This window comes from Pleurodeles waltl, chromosome 11 (assembly GCF_031143425.1).
Source record: "Pleurodeles waltl isolate 20211129_DDA chromosome 11, aPleWal1.hap1.20221129, whole genome shotgun sequence".
Classification (NCBI taxonomy): Eukaryota; Metazoa; Chordata; class Amphibia; order Caudata; family Salamandridae; genus Pleurodeles; species Pleurodeles waltl.
In genome coordinates, this window is record NC_090450.1 from 361,043,332 (window position 1) to 361,058,283 (window position 14,952).

At 43.9% G+C, this 14,952-nt stretch overlaps 1 protein-coding gene across 3 annotated transcripts in view; it reads left to right on the top strand.

Annotated features, from left to right (window-relative positions):
- The window catches only part of KIF1A (kinesin family member 1A), a 3,950,406-nt gene that overhangs the window by 190,200 nt on the left and 3,745,254 nt on the right, over positions 1-14,952 (top strand). The window lies entirely within an intron of this gene.

Here is a 14,952-nt window from a genome sequence, read left to right on the forward strand (position 1 = left end):
GGAGGCATTGAAGATCAATTTTTGGATCATAGTTATTGATGATACTGATACACCCACCCACATGTTTGTGAAACTAAAGAAAATTGCATTATCTGACTGGCTAACACACAAATGGAGAGATTACAAAATCTCCACCTCTTGATTGAGAGGCAAGTGGACTGGTTGGTGCAACTTGCACTTAAATGCTAACATTGTGCAGGCATGGGCAATTCTCTTGCTACTGCAATGAAAACTTTTCAACTGCAGTCAGATATACTGGATATTCCAGAGGTACATCAAATATTAGCAACATGTCATGTCCATTGAACAAAAATTATTGGTGTGCTTGACTCTGTTTATTGCTGGGGATGATGGTGCCCAGCTTATCTGTGCCAAGCGTACTTGCTTCTCTCTGACTGATATATTAGCAATTATGCCACTGTTTTACAAACCAAACTTAATTTCTGATTTCAAACTGAAGTCTAATAGCATTAATTCTACTGCAGAAGATGATAAAGGTAGTCCTGTATGGTCTTTTGCACCATGTTTACCTGGGAATGTGACAAAGTATAATCAAACCGATCCATCGTCGTCTCTCTTTGGCGATGCACACTTTTCTGACAAGAGAAATGAACCCCCTTTTAACCTGTGTTGAGGTATAAAAATTGCAAGACACTGAGCATACTACTGACAAATAAAAAATAATTTAGTGGAATTGCTTTATTAGCAATAAAATCTCAAAACAAAAATTTTGCCATCTGTTTTTCTCTTTTGAAAAATAGATTGGTTTTCAAGGGGATTCAATGAAGATACTATTGTGGAAAAACTGTTGCTAAATGGGTTGGGCCTCTTAGACCTTACACCCTTAGGGTGGGCAACCTCCAACTTTTTGCCTGCCTCCCTCCACTTTTCTGACACTGTTTTTGCTGGTTTCAAGACTCTGCACACTTTACCACTGCAAAACAGTGCTAAAGTGCATATGCTCTCTCCCTTAAACATGGTAACATTTGTTCATTCCCAATTGGCATATTTAATTTACTTGTCAGTCCCTAGGAAAGTGCACTACATGTGCCCAGGGCCTGTAAATTAAATGCTGCTAGTGGGCCTGCAGCACTGATTGGCTACCCACTCAAGTAGCCCCTTAACCATGTCTTAGGCCTGCCATTGCAAGGCCTGTGTGTGCAGTTTCACTGCCACTTCGTCTTGGCATTTAAACATAATTGCCAAGCCATAAACTCCCCTTTTTCTACATATGCCACCCCTAAGGGAGGCCTTTGGTATTGCATAGGGCAGGGTGCTATGTAGGTAAAAGGCAGGACATGTTAATGTGTGTTTTATATGTCCTGGTAGTGGAAAGCTCCTAAATTCATTTTTCACTACTGTAAAGCCAGCTCCTTTCATAGGAGAGCATTAGGACAACCCTCATATACTGTTTTAGTGTCAGATTCTGATCAGAAAGGGGTAACCAGGTCATATTTAGTATGGCCAGAATGGTAATAGAAAATCCTGCTTATTGGTGAGGTTGGAATATAGATTACTATTTTTGGAAATGCCACTTTTAGAAAGCGAGCATTTCTCTACACTTAAAAAACAACTGTGACTTACAGCCTGACTCCAATCAACGTCTGGGCTGGTTGACAGCTCTCTTGTGCATTTCACCCAGACAACCACAAACACAGGACACTCAGTCACACCTGCACTCATCTGCATACTGAATGGGTCTTCCTGGGCTGGAATGGTAGAGGGTCTGACACTTACATTTCAAAGGTTAGTGGCCTGCCCTCACAGAGTGGACTGCCAAACCCCCTACTGAGACTCTGGCAGACAGACCTGTGCTGAAAGGGGGACTTGTGCACATCAAAACCACTCTTTGAAGTTCCCCCCTTCAAAGGCATTTTGGGTATATAAACTGACCCTGACCCCACCAACTCAAGAGGAACTGCCTGGTTGCCCGAAGGACTCATCTGGACTGCTTTGCTGAGAAGGACTGCTGCCCTGCCGGCCTCTGACTTTGCAGAGAAGTGCTCTCCAAGGGCTTGCCTCCTGTCTGAAGTCTCGGGGCCAAAAAGACGTAATCTCTTCAGAAAACTCCTTGTGCACCGAAAATCAATGCACAGCCTGCTGGAAACAACGCACAGCCTGCCTTGCAACCGAGAAATCACCCCACAGTTGAACTGGAACAACACAGCCTGATTTCTTGAGTGGAAATTCGACGCAGCTTCTGTCTTGCGAAATAACTTCGATACACCGCCCTACCAGATCAACGCACAGCCGACCAGAATGCTGCAGCTGATTCCTAGAGTTGAAAATCGACACAGCGCCTGCCGCAGGACCGAAAATTCAACGCATCGCCCTACCGGATCTATGCAACACCTGTGACCTCTTCCAGCGTGCCCAGGATTTCCCTGCATTGTCCCTGGGTGTCAAAAAGATCCCTGCACCACAGTGAGGAACCAAGACTGCATGCTGAAAAACGAAGCAAGCCCCTTGCAGCATGGAATTAAATGACACATCATCTGTGCGGCATCAGAAAATCCAACTCAAACCATATTTTTCCATGCATCTCCTCCTCGGCGGTCTCTGTGTGCGCTATTTTTGACGCAAACCAGGTACTTTGTGTAATCAAGAGACAACAGTCGATTTCTAAGATTTAAGACTCTTTTTAAACTTGCAAAAGTGATATTTCAACTTGTGCTTATTGAATCGTGATCATTTTTATCTTATTTTAACCAGATCAATATTATCTATTTTTCTAATCTTGTCTGGTGTATTTTTGTGGTATTTTCACTGTCTTACTGTATGATTTATTGCACAAATACTTTACACATTGCCTTGTAAGTTAAGCCTTCTGCTCAGTGCCAAGTTACCAAAGAGTGGGCACAGGATCATTTGGATTGTGGTCCCTACTTGGACAAGGGTATATACCTCTGCCAACTAGAGACCCAGTTTCTAACAGGGCCTATTGAGTGCTATCATAATTGGATTTGATGCTATTTCTGTCCCAAATGATAAACCAAGCTAATATAGAACATCTCTTCAAATCAGAGGGACTATTGAGACTGGAAGGGAATTGGGTCAAATGGCCCCATATTTTATGAGTAGAACAATCTATTAGAATGTTTCCCTGAGACTTCATAACACACAGGTCCTATCAGAATGATCAGCTATCTGCTGAGTTGGCTGCTTGTAAGAGGCCTCAGTCCAGTGCAGAGCAGATGAATGCACAACAGTAGTATTAGGTTACAGGTTTTATTGCAGGTGTGCCATTCACTTGGTCAGCAGCAACTGCTTAAGGTAGAATTTCGCTATAGTACAACACCAAGCTTTGAACATTATGCAGGTGAATGTGCTGATAAGACCTCCATTTTGTCATACATCTTCTCACTAAATAAACAGGAAATCCTTATGGAAAACCTTAAACACAATAAATGCTGTACATTGACAAACATAATCCAAAGCGAATTCAACCTAGAAAATATTACATATATACATTAGGAAATGGTACAAGAAAGTAACACAACATATGATCATCAAAACAATAAATGCAACATATAATCATACAGATAAGGTTTGCAAACCACTCTCTTCTAATTACTTGGCCCATTCTTAACTGAATTACCCAGAGATATTGTGCTACACAATTCACCCGTTTAGTCACAAACACTTCTTTCTCATTTATTATGATATTCATGTCTTTTGTCACTTGATTTTAATTCCAAACTGAGACCATTATTCATGGTTACCTCATTGTGAAACTTTTTTTGGAAACAACAAGCTTTTTGAAAATTTCTCTCATTTCTACCTCCTTCTGGATCTTTTTCTCTTATAGTGTTTCCGACTTTGACATCTATGTTTACTACAGACTGCCTTCTGTCTACTTTATATTTTTTATTTCAGTGTATCTAACTCTTTCTTGTGCCACATACCTTTCTTGATCATGCACAACAGACAACTGTTCTATTATTTTCTATCCCTGGTAAACACTTGTACAGTTTTTTTTCCATGTTACTATCTCAAAAGGAACTTTGTTTGTGAAGCATGTGGTGTAATCTCTAAGTATTGTTGAATCTCTCAACCTTCCTATTTGTTTTGGGATGATACAGAGTAGTCCTTCATGCAGAATCCCTTTCTCAGTTATGTAATTTTCCATTTCCTTTCCCACATATTATTTACCTACATAATTTTTGTCAATCCAGAAAACATGTCAACTACCAGCAAAATATATGGTGTATTGATTTATCCATTCAAATGACCCACTGTTTCAAAATCTATTTTGTCCCACAATCCTTAAGGTAATTTATGATAAAATATGGGTGTCCTAGTTTTGCATACTTACGGGCTGATTTAGAGTTTGGCCGCTGGCTTTTTATTCTGTCAGAGCAACTTTGGAGATGTCCTTCAGTCCAGTGGATATCTCTAGCATTGGCAGGAACTACTGTCAATATTACAGAGCCACACAGCAAATTTACAATTGTTTGTTATGCAGAACACAAACCTAAATCGGGGGAATCTATTTCTAGTGCAAAATGGTCACACTGTAGTTTCTTGTGCAGGCTGGGCTACGACGTAGTATGATAGAAACCCATCCAGGAAAACAGGGCCCTCCTCCCATGTCTCCTGGAATAAACATATGCCCTGATTGTTTATATAATTGGCCCACTCGGAGTCCCCCCAACTTCCTACCTAACCTAGCCAAATTCCATGACATTAATGGAGAGTTTGGAACTAGTTGTCAATACTCTCTCAACCTGGGGCACTGGGCTTCACCATGGGTTTTAATCTCATCTGACACTCTTAATTTAGCCTCAGGGGTCTGAGCTGAGATGATCTGATGAGAATCAAAATGCAGTCAGTCGGCCTTAGGTAATGTTTGAGAGAAATTTACTACTGGAATCAGGGCACACTCCTGAATACAATCAGACTTCCTGCTGACTAGAACAGCATGTAATATACATGGACTACCAGTAGGGGGAAAACGTTTAAGGCTAATACCAGCCCCTTTGAAGTTCCTGAGATAACAAGTGCGTAGTTCGAAATCAATTAGTTTGTCCACCAACAGCCTGTCCACAAAACAAATAGAAATAAAGTCAAAATTTGAACCAGTTTGACTGTGTCTGCCTACCTCAAGAATGTCAGCACGAATGACAGAAAGACAGTTCCTCTGAACTCGTAGCCAGTAGATGAACTTGTTTAATAAGGAATCATGGGATTCCCAAGAGCGAAGGGACAATTTAGGCCCCTCATCATATATATATGGTGCCTCCCTTGCTCCGCCGGCCTTGGCCCGAATCCTTGAGGCTTGACCATCTCGTGTCAACCTGATGCGCAGCATCATCTGGTAACCTAGAATGATGGCGTGTATGAATAGCTACCCCAGCAGGTACCCGAGTACCTCTAAACACCTAAAAGGTGTGGGGTGCTGGTAGAGAGAATTTGACTTTTTTGGCCCTGTTCAGGAAGTGCTAGTTGGGGGCGTAATCTCCAAGCAAGGTATGAGTGTGAAGAGTGGCTGTACCTTTTAGGGAGTTCCCTTTATGGACTAGGTGGTCTCACACACATTATAGTGTCATGCTTCATCATATGACCACCTAGCCCCACCCAGGTAAGATGATACTACCTGGGCGGACTCAACCTCGTTGTTAAAAGAACTGCAGAGGGAGTGCTGAGATTTCATCTAGCTGGATAATACAAGGGATCCAGATAAAGATTTGTGAAGAATAATAATAACATTTCCTTACAAAGCACCTGTTTAGTTTGAGGATTTTTTAATGTAGGTGTTTGTAGGTAATATAAAAACAAGGGTAGAGACTCCATTGAGAATGATGATTCAAGGGGTCTAAAAATAGGGGACCAACATGTTTCTGCCTGCGCTAAGAGCTGGAAGGTCTGGGGCATTCATCAGGGTTGAGGATCCCTACAGGATGGAGAGCAAGATTACATGCTTTATGATATGAAAAGTGCTCAAAAAGATTATATATATATATGGGGCCTACCTGAATTTCTTTGTGGGAGGCCCTGCGAAAAAAAGGCAGTTAGCCTCTGGTCTGGAATTTAACGGCGGCGGGTTGCCCCTTATAGTCAGACTAACTCCAAAGGATGCAACCGGTGCATGCACCTAGGGCCCGTGTTCCAGCAGCTCGAGTACCTGAGTACAGACAGCCCCCCAAGAACCCTTAATATAATCAACAGACTGGGCTTGGGCAAGCTTCTCTGACCTGATAATGTTCCTTTCCTCTATTACACCTCCGCCTTACAGTCACAGGTGCAATCGAGGATCCCTCATCAGGGGATACAGGAAAGCTCTCAGGAAGAGACGTTATAGAGGACCCTCGAGGATGATTACCAACTCGAGGTCCAACTTCAGGCACATTAGTATCAATGGCCAAACCCCCAAGAGCAGGTCTAACCCACCCCTCAAACAATTACACACACACTTCTGTGCCAAATCCCCTGTTAATTGGTTCATTAACAGCTGCACCAAGCTCTTGACTTCATCTAGTTTCTGAAGAATAGGGGCAAAATCGGAATCCCCACAGAGCAGAGGCAGTCTACCCATGTTAGGCGGCAGTTTGGCCACAGTAATATCATCAGTATGAATGTCAGATTGTGGATGTGTAACACAATCATGGAGCCTCCCCTTCTCCTCCAGAGGCCCATACTGATTAGAGCATGGAATATGTGGAATCACCCGGATCTCAGGGCTGAGTGGTAAACGAGGGACCTCTTTCCCTACACCAAAATCATCTGCATCACAGGATACAACGTTCAAGTCACTACGCAGGGTGGAAGTCATCGTAGTAGATGAGTTAGGTCTTAGAGCTTTGGGTGCCATGTTTGAACCAATCTCCACAGAGGAGTTGTGTGACTACAACTTCTTCTTAAACATGTCTGGAATTATTTTGGTGGAAACACCACATTTTGTAGACGGTAAATTAGAATTATTACTCAAGATAGCTTCCACCTCTTCAATAAGAATATCAATTTCTTCTAAGGGATTATTCCCTTGGATAGACAGGGAACTCATGTGTTTATCCGACCATTTCTCCCCCCCCCCGTCTTTGCGCTTCCCCCATTGACCAATAAAATAAAACTTGTAATCACTTTTAAAAGAAGGGGAAGTCTTACTTCGCAGAGATCAGGGGGGTGCGCCCAGCCCGGCCACTATCTGGCGATGACGGGTGAAGACGCGTCCATCTTGGCCCCGGTGCACGCCCAAGCACGTCCTGCATGCGTCCCACACCACTTGAATGAAATGGCGCTTATAAGCGCAAGATGGAGCAAAGGAGCCTGAGGGATGTGGTCCCCTCCCCGGGTGATGTCAGTTTCAAAGTCTGCAAGCGCATCCCACCCTGCGTGGATGAAGTGGTGCTTATAAGCACGAGATGGAGCAAAGGAGCCTGGGGGATGTGGTCCCCTCCCCGGGCAATGTCAGTTTCAAAGCCCACAAGCGTGTCCCACACTGCGTGGATGAAGTGGCGCTTGTATGCGCGAGATGGAGCAGAGGAGCCTGGGGGATTTGGTCCCCTCCCCGGGCGATGTAAGTTTCAAAGTCCTAAAGTTCACAAGCGCGTCCCCTTGATTTATATTGGGGGATCAACTCGGTTTTTGCACATTCTAGATTTGAACTGCCCCGCCACAACACTATTCCTGAATTGTGGACATTGCCTCAGGTTCCACTGGCGACCACCATTCTTTTTTTTTTTATGTTCTCAGTTACTTATGTTCCCTCATTGAAAGAATGTGGTGTGGCCTCTACTAGGTCACTTTGTGTGGTTGAGCATATTGATGGGATAATAGTTGAATCGTTCATTAGTGGCAGTTCTGTCTACACAGATAAATTTGTCTTGCTCCTCCTGCATTGAAAATTGGAGCAATGCTCCTATTGTTATTGGGCTATTGAGTTAGCCTTTTTCAGTGATAACACACTGATTACCAAAAGAGAGCCTTGTCTGGGACGCTGTCACTACTTCCAGTAATTCTGAAAGTATCCTAGTGACCGTGGCAAGCGTCTTCATAATGGGGGAGCATTGACATGCGATAGGTGGTGGCTGGATCATGCTGTAATTTTCTATTTGTGGTGTTGAACTCCTGCAGTTTGTGCTCCACCCCCTGGATGTGCACAGCAAGTGTATTGAGTAGATCAATTTGAGTATCCAACTTGTCTGGATGATATGTTAGTGCTGATGAAATCGCCTCCATAATGCTCAATAGCATGCTCCTCAGTGATCCCTCCTGCCATGGAGGCCTCCTCCTCAGAGGTGTGGGCCCCTAATGATAATTTGATCAGAGAGAGCAAATAGATAAGGTTATGTTTTAAGGCAAGGGAGGGAGAAGAACAGAGCTGGCATGGGGGTGATGCGTGACTGTTAAAAAGGGCTTAAGAGCACCTCACACCAAACTGAGGAGTCTTCATTTGCTCTCCCCCCCCCCCCAATATAGCATCATTTAAACTATTGTGAGCCTGATTTGGGTGGGGCAACAGAGGTATGTGTCGCTCCATGTACTGGGGGCTGGTGTGGGTTAGATCCACATCCAGTTTGAGATCCTGGTCATGTGTGGGCTGAGGTGCAGAACAGGCTTTCTGGGAGCTTAGGCTATGAGGCCACTGATTTGTTCCATGTACTAGGACCTCCACCAGAAGCTGAGTCCTGTCCTGGCTGTCTGGTTGTGCTGTTATGGGGACGGCATAGTGTGGTGGAGAAGGTGGATCCAAGTCTAGAGTTCCTGCATCACCTGTTGGGTGTGGCACTAACGGATCTTGCTTTTTATCCTTGACTGTGGGGGATTGTAGCTCCTTCGCTAAATTTGGTTCATTGTCACAACCAGACCCTTGATCTACCTGGGCAGCAGAGCCTGGGGGTTTTACAGGTGGTTTCTAAAAATGTCTGTTATCTTGGCATTACTTAGGCCCATTAGATTAGAACAAGGCACTGATGATGTGGGAGGACAATCCCCCTTGCAGGTCACCTATAAGTTGGGAAATGTAGCTGGGGCCAATAAGTTGAGGTTGAACATTAGCTTCTCCTTCGCACTACCACTGTGTTTTTTTTATTGGCCTGGGGCTTGGGTACTTCATGTACCTTGCCTGATCTCATGCTATCTGGCAGCAAGGTGAACTAGTTAGTCAAGGTTCAGCAGCCCTAATTTGTTGAGCTGAGGATGGGTGAAAGAGAAATGCAGCTAAAAATTAGGTGGGAGATTTTAACATGAGGTGCAAGCCGCAGTTAAAACTAGTCAGATCGCTTCCTGGATCTACCCTTGACTACAGCATCTAAAGCTGCATCATGCATTCAGAAAGCAGTCTGAATGGTATGTCCTCCTTGTTAGCCTCTCCCTCTAGCTCATCTTCTGCACTTCCACCGCACTTCGGTCTGCTCTGCTATAAGCTCCCTTGGCTTCTTTTGGCCCCTACTAATTCCTCCCAGCCCTGCTGGCTGCTTGGGGATAGGTCAGGATATAGAAGCTAGAGGCTGTGAGCCGAGGGCAGAAGGCTAGTCTGAAGACTGAAGGCTGGGACATTGGTGCTGGTGAGGAAAGGCCAACTGAACAAAATAAACCCTGGACCTCACCACTTGCTTGTCCACTGGCCACCGACTCTCAGGCTGGAGTGGCAAATAGAAGGTCCTTTGATTACTGGGCAATTGATGTGGCTTCCAAGGCCAATCAGCAGGTCCTTAGACTGATGAGTGATTGACGTGATTTTTCCAGTGCAGTGCTGGTGCAGTCCACGCTGTAGACCCACTGCCAAAAATACAGCCAAATCTGAACAGAGAGAGCAAACTGATGCACAAATGGAGGTCGCTGCGGCTGCAGACAGCAGCTCCCTTCTGCTCTATTCGGCTCCCCCATCAAAACCTATGATGGCCAGGGGCCACAGGGATACATGGGCCTCACTCAGCCCTCAGAGCTGCCCTGCCTTGGTCCTCTGCCTTGTTCCTCTGCCTTGTCACTCTGATTGCTGACCTCATGCTTGATTCTGGCATCTGATGTCCCTGCATCCTTGGACAGATGCTGAGTAGTCAAAATATCCACCCCTAAAACGTAAAAGTATCCTTATCACTATAGACCACAATGCGACTACCCATCCTTAAATCCTAAAATTAACCTCACCACCATTTACCACTACCCACCCCACTACTCACTCCTAAACCCGTAAAAGTATCCATACTACCATTTACCACTACCCACCCTAAAACTTTAAAATTACCTTAACCACCCTTTACCACTACCCACCCCTAAACCCTTTAATTATCTTTACGAGTCTTTACCACTACCCAACCCTAATGCCTAAATTTACTGTTACCACCCTTTACTGTCCTGAGGCCCTCTTGGGCCCACCTTGGTTATCCATTTTAGCTTCACATTTTACATGTCTCTGGTTGTTGACATTGTTTTTAGCAATGATGTTTTACATATTGTTATGCTTGCACAATATTACTCTGAGAATGCACTGTACAAATCTGCTTGTTTTCAGTAAGCCTTTCTTGCCATGTTATCTGTACCCTCTGTTCAAGGCTAGGAACATTGAACAAGATATCCTAGAGCCTGCATTGCCTTCTTGGAGACAACTCCTGAAACCTAGACATATCATCGCACCGGAGCTGGACCTCTAACACAGTGTGGTGCACAGCTCTACATGGGTCAGAGGAGCACTCTGGCTGTAATTGTCCTGGAATGTATCCTGTGTTCGATATGCAGCTCTGCTGACCTTTCATCTTGTGGAGAAGGATTGCCAGCTCAATGTCAGACCGGCTCTTTATCCCAGCTATCCCCGGTATAGGGGGTACAGGCTATCCCTCCAGATCTGGCAGGGTGTACATTTGATGTGCTCTGAGAGTGTAGATAATGATAGGTAGGAACGTATAGAAATAAGATTGCCATGGTTTGATTATTTATTATGTTCACCATGTTAGTAATTCTGGTTACAATGCTTTGTTTCATCTGCCTAATAATCACAGCTCATTCTCTCCATGCAAGAAAATAATAATTTCAATAAATGTTTGAAAACCTATATTCATATCTTTCTTGTGTCTACCCGGGGCATACAGCAGTAAACAATGAAAGTGTGAGATCTGTTTCCACAATTTCCTTGGCAATCAGAGTGGTCATGTTCGAGGTTACCAGATAAATCTGTTACCTTGTGAAGGTTAGTGGTTCAGCTGAGGCACTGTGAGCTAGCTAGGATGTGGGCCGACATTTCTTGATGGTGTAGATGGATTCCGTCTCTACATCCTGAAGTTCTGCCATCCTAATATGCAGTCCAATCTGTTAATGGGAACTGGATAACATGGTGCCACCAAAGCTTTAGGGCAGGTACTCATTTAACTGGTCTCCTGAGTAGTCCCTGTATATGCCTAAGGTTCCCTTTTCACCTTTAAAATGGAGAAGTCCATGGTGTTAGGGATTCATCCTTTTCAACATTATAGGACATTTTTGCCTGTAGGTTTTTCAAGCTGGAACATTTAAAAGGATACCCGCTATGATATTTTCCTCTCTGAAATTCATTCATTAAAATGGCACAAGTTATTAATATTCCTGCTAATTTCAGAAATGCTGTTACAGCACAAATAACTTTACATCGGCTACCTGTTGGGGTGGACGTGTTACCTTCATGGTTAAGGATCACAAAGCTTAAAAACAGAATTATTTTACTCATGGGTCACTTTTCTTGCAGTCAATGCTAACACAGACATTTCACACAAACTCTGAAGCAGCCTTACCAGGCCAATACAGAATTTGTGATTTAGAATAATCATTAACATTTCAGGAACACTAAACCGGTTCCAAGCGCCCTTCCACATGTATTACAACATATTAGACTGGGTCCCCCAGCAATGATGAGTGAAACATGGCCAGTCTTAGCCAGTTACATATCCTATCCAAACTTAGCACTGCTAAATGCAGGTGATTTACATACTCTATACACAGGTCTGGTTAGACTGTACAGCCATTTAACATAGTTTATGTGTATAATAATAACAGCCCAAGCAAGGGCAGGGAGTACCAGTTTCCTTGTTTCATTCAGTGTTTTGATTACTTTCAAATGTAAGTTATTTGATGTTGAAGTATCAAGGTTGTTGAAGGATGAGAGCCTACTGCTTAGGAGAATGCAAAGATGAAAGACCACGTGTGATACCAGAACAGTGGGAGTTAAGGTGGAAAGAAGAGACAAAGACACAAAAATAACCAATGTTGAGCCTATGCAGGTAAGCGGAATTAAGAAGCCTTTAGCAGCTGAAGAAAAGTAATGTAGACAAAGGCTGCATCTCTGCCTATCCTGCAGTATGCCAGGACACTTTGCACAAGATTACGCAGTAAAACCTAAGAAATGTAGAACAATCACTGGTTTGAAAGTAGGAGAGCACAATCAGGAAAACTAGAGAGTTGGGATTCATTTGAGTGGCTCAACCTGACAACCTCACAATCACGGTCAACTTCATCCTCATCATCTCTGCTCTGGAGTTGGCAACAGGGAAGCAGTTTTTAGGCCCATATTGAAAAGAAAATGACAGCAAGAAACTGTGCCAAAACTGGCAGCTCCACGCTCTGTCATTTTCACAATGCAAGGATGCGCCATATTTAATTGAATACGGTGCACCCCTGTGCTGTCACCTGGGATGGTGCTGCCTGCAAAATCTTGTTAATCTGAGGCAGCTGAGGCACGCCCACAGCAACACCCGTTGCACGCCCCTCTGATACAGAAAACTGCATTGGAGGGGTCCACATTTACAAGGAAGCGTAACACTACAAAAAGTGGCATTACACCTCCTTGCAAATATGAAGCAGAGATTAGCGCCACTGGAGCATCAGGTAAAGTGATGCTCCAGTGGCACTAGGGGCTCTTGAATATACTCCTTAGTGTGTTACATATTTGAATGGAAGAATTCCATGCTGCCAAAATGATTCTCTCATAGCGGGTTAGGTGGCTATTTGTCAAGTGTTGAGTTCTGGTACAGGTCATGAGAATCTCAATAGAATGGGGTACCATTACAATTAAGGGGTAGCCCTTCACATTTCTCTCAGTTTGCTGAATGCTAAGGCTCACCACTGCCACTGATTTTAGACAACCAAGCAATGCTTCTACCACCAGGTCAAGAGCAGCTGTAAAATCTAATGGGTCACTTAGGCCCAGATTTAGGAGAGCCTAGCCCCTCCTTGCGCCACATTAGTGTCATTTTTTGTTATGCTAACGTAGCCCAACAGGGCTAAAATTGCTGCACCAGATTTACAAAGTGGAGCAATGCATGCATTGCACCACTTAGTAACCCCTTGAGCCACATTATGCCTGTGCCAGGCATAATGTATGCAAGGGATGCATGCCCCTGTTAAGGGGAAGGGCTGAAAAAATGGCACAAAGAAATCTAAAAGATTTCTTTGTGCCGTTTTTAGTAGCATTTTTAACACCTGCTCCAAGCAGGAGTTAAAAGGGTCAAACCATTTGTTACAGTGGGCCCCTATGTACTGTTCAGGGTAAGCACCAACATTTTTGTGCTAACCCTGAACAGTATATCAATAGCATCAAAAATGTTGATGCTATTGCCCCGTACACTGTGACCTGGTGGCGGTAGGGGGTGCTAAGGGGCGCACGAAAAGTGGCACTGCACTAAGTGCACAGCCACTTTTCATAAATCTGCCCCTTAGTGTCACCATGGGCTTTTGTTAGTACAGGCAGAGCACAAACATCTCATTCATGACACAAGATTACAAATTATTTGGTATAGTCTGGCATTCTAAGAGCGGGTGTGATACAAGGTAGTTCTTAAGCTCATGGAAGACTTCTGTGCCTTCATCATCCTTTGGTTCGGGTTCATTGACATCAGGGTGGTCAGCCTCAGTAAAGGCTTCACCACAAAGGAGAAGCTCTGTTTCCATTGTTGGCAGTAACCAACTATGCCCAAAACCATTTGCACTTCTATCTGGGTAGTTGGGAACTTCATCCTAAGAAATGCCTTATTGCGTACGTGGGACACTCCTTCCACTCCCTTGTCTAACTGATGTCCCAAGTACATGACCTCCCTCTGACTAGAAAGCAATTTCTTGGGAGAGACCTTATACCCATTCTCAGCCAAATGATTGAGGAGTGCAATTGTGCCTTGTCCTCAAATGTCCTTGATCATTAAGGCGATCAAATGATCATCAATGTATTGTATTTAGGTTATAGGATGGACTGTCGGTATACCCTTGTGGAGCACAACATCACATAAATGTCTTCTCTTGGAACCAGAATGAGAAAAGAAACTGCTCTCTTTGTGTAACAAAATTGAGAAGAATACCTGACAAAAGTCAATGACTTTGAACCACTCAGCCTCTGGCGGAATTTGAAACAGATTGATGGCAGGGTTTCGTACCACAGGATAGCATAGAACGACAATTTGGTTAATCATTGAGGTCTGGAATGATCCTTCACTTTTTGTTTGGTTTCTGTAAGGTCATGTTGGGGAGCTACACAGACTACTTGTAACTTCCTTTAAGTTGCCTTGTTCTATCATGCTCAGCAAGACAGGGATGAATCCTGTGCTAGCTTCTGGCTTTGAGTGAGAGGGTGACCTTTAGGAGCTTAGCACCTTTAACCAACCCAATCGCTCTTCCTGTAAAATCCCAGATATCCTCCTTAACTGTCTCTCCCAAAATCAACTGGCAAGCCCTCCTTTGTAATGACTGGGTATAACCTGACAACAGGTTCTGGGGACTGTAATTTAAATTTGGCATCAGCTGCTTGGGTTTTAATTCCCACTCCAACCTGCATGCAATAGATGATGCAGTTGAGTTTGGAAAGAAGGTCCCACCTCAACATGTTCAGTGGGCTAGAGTCACAAATCACAAACTGATGTCTCTTATCTTTACTGGAACTGGGGCAGTAACTTGGTTGGTACATTGTTGATTTATAATGGCTACAAATTGGACTGCTTTTCCTGAGAGAGTAGTTTAGGGACCTTAACTGTTCTAGCCATCGAACGAGTGGCTCCTGTGTCT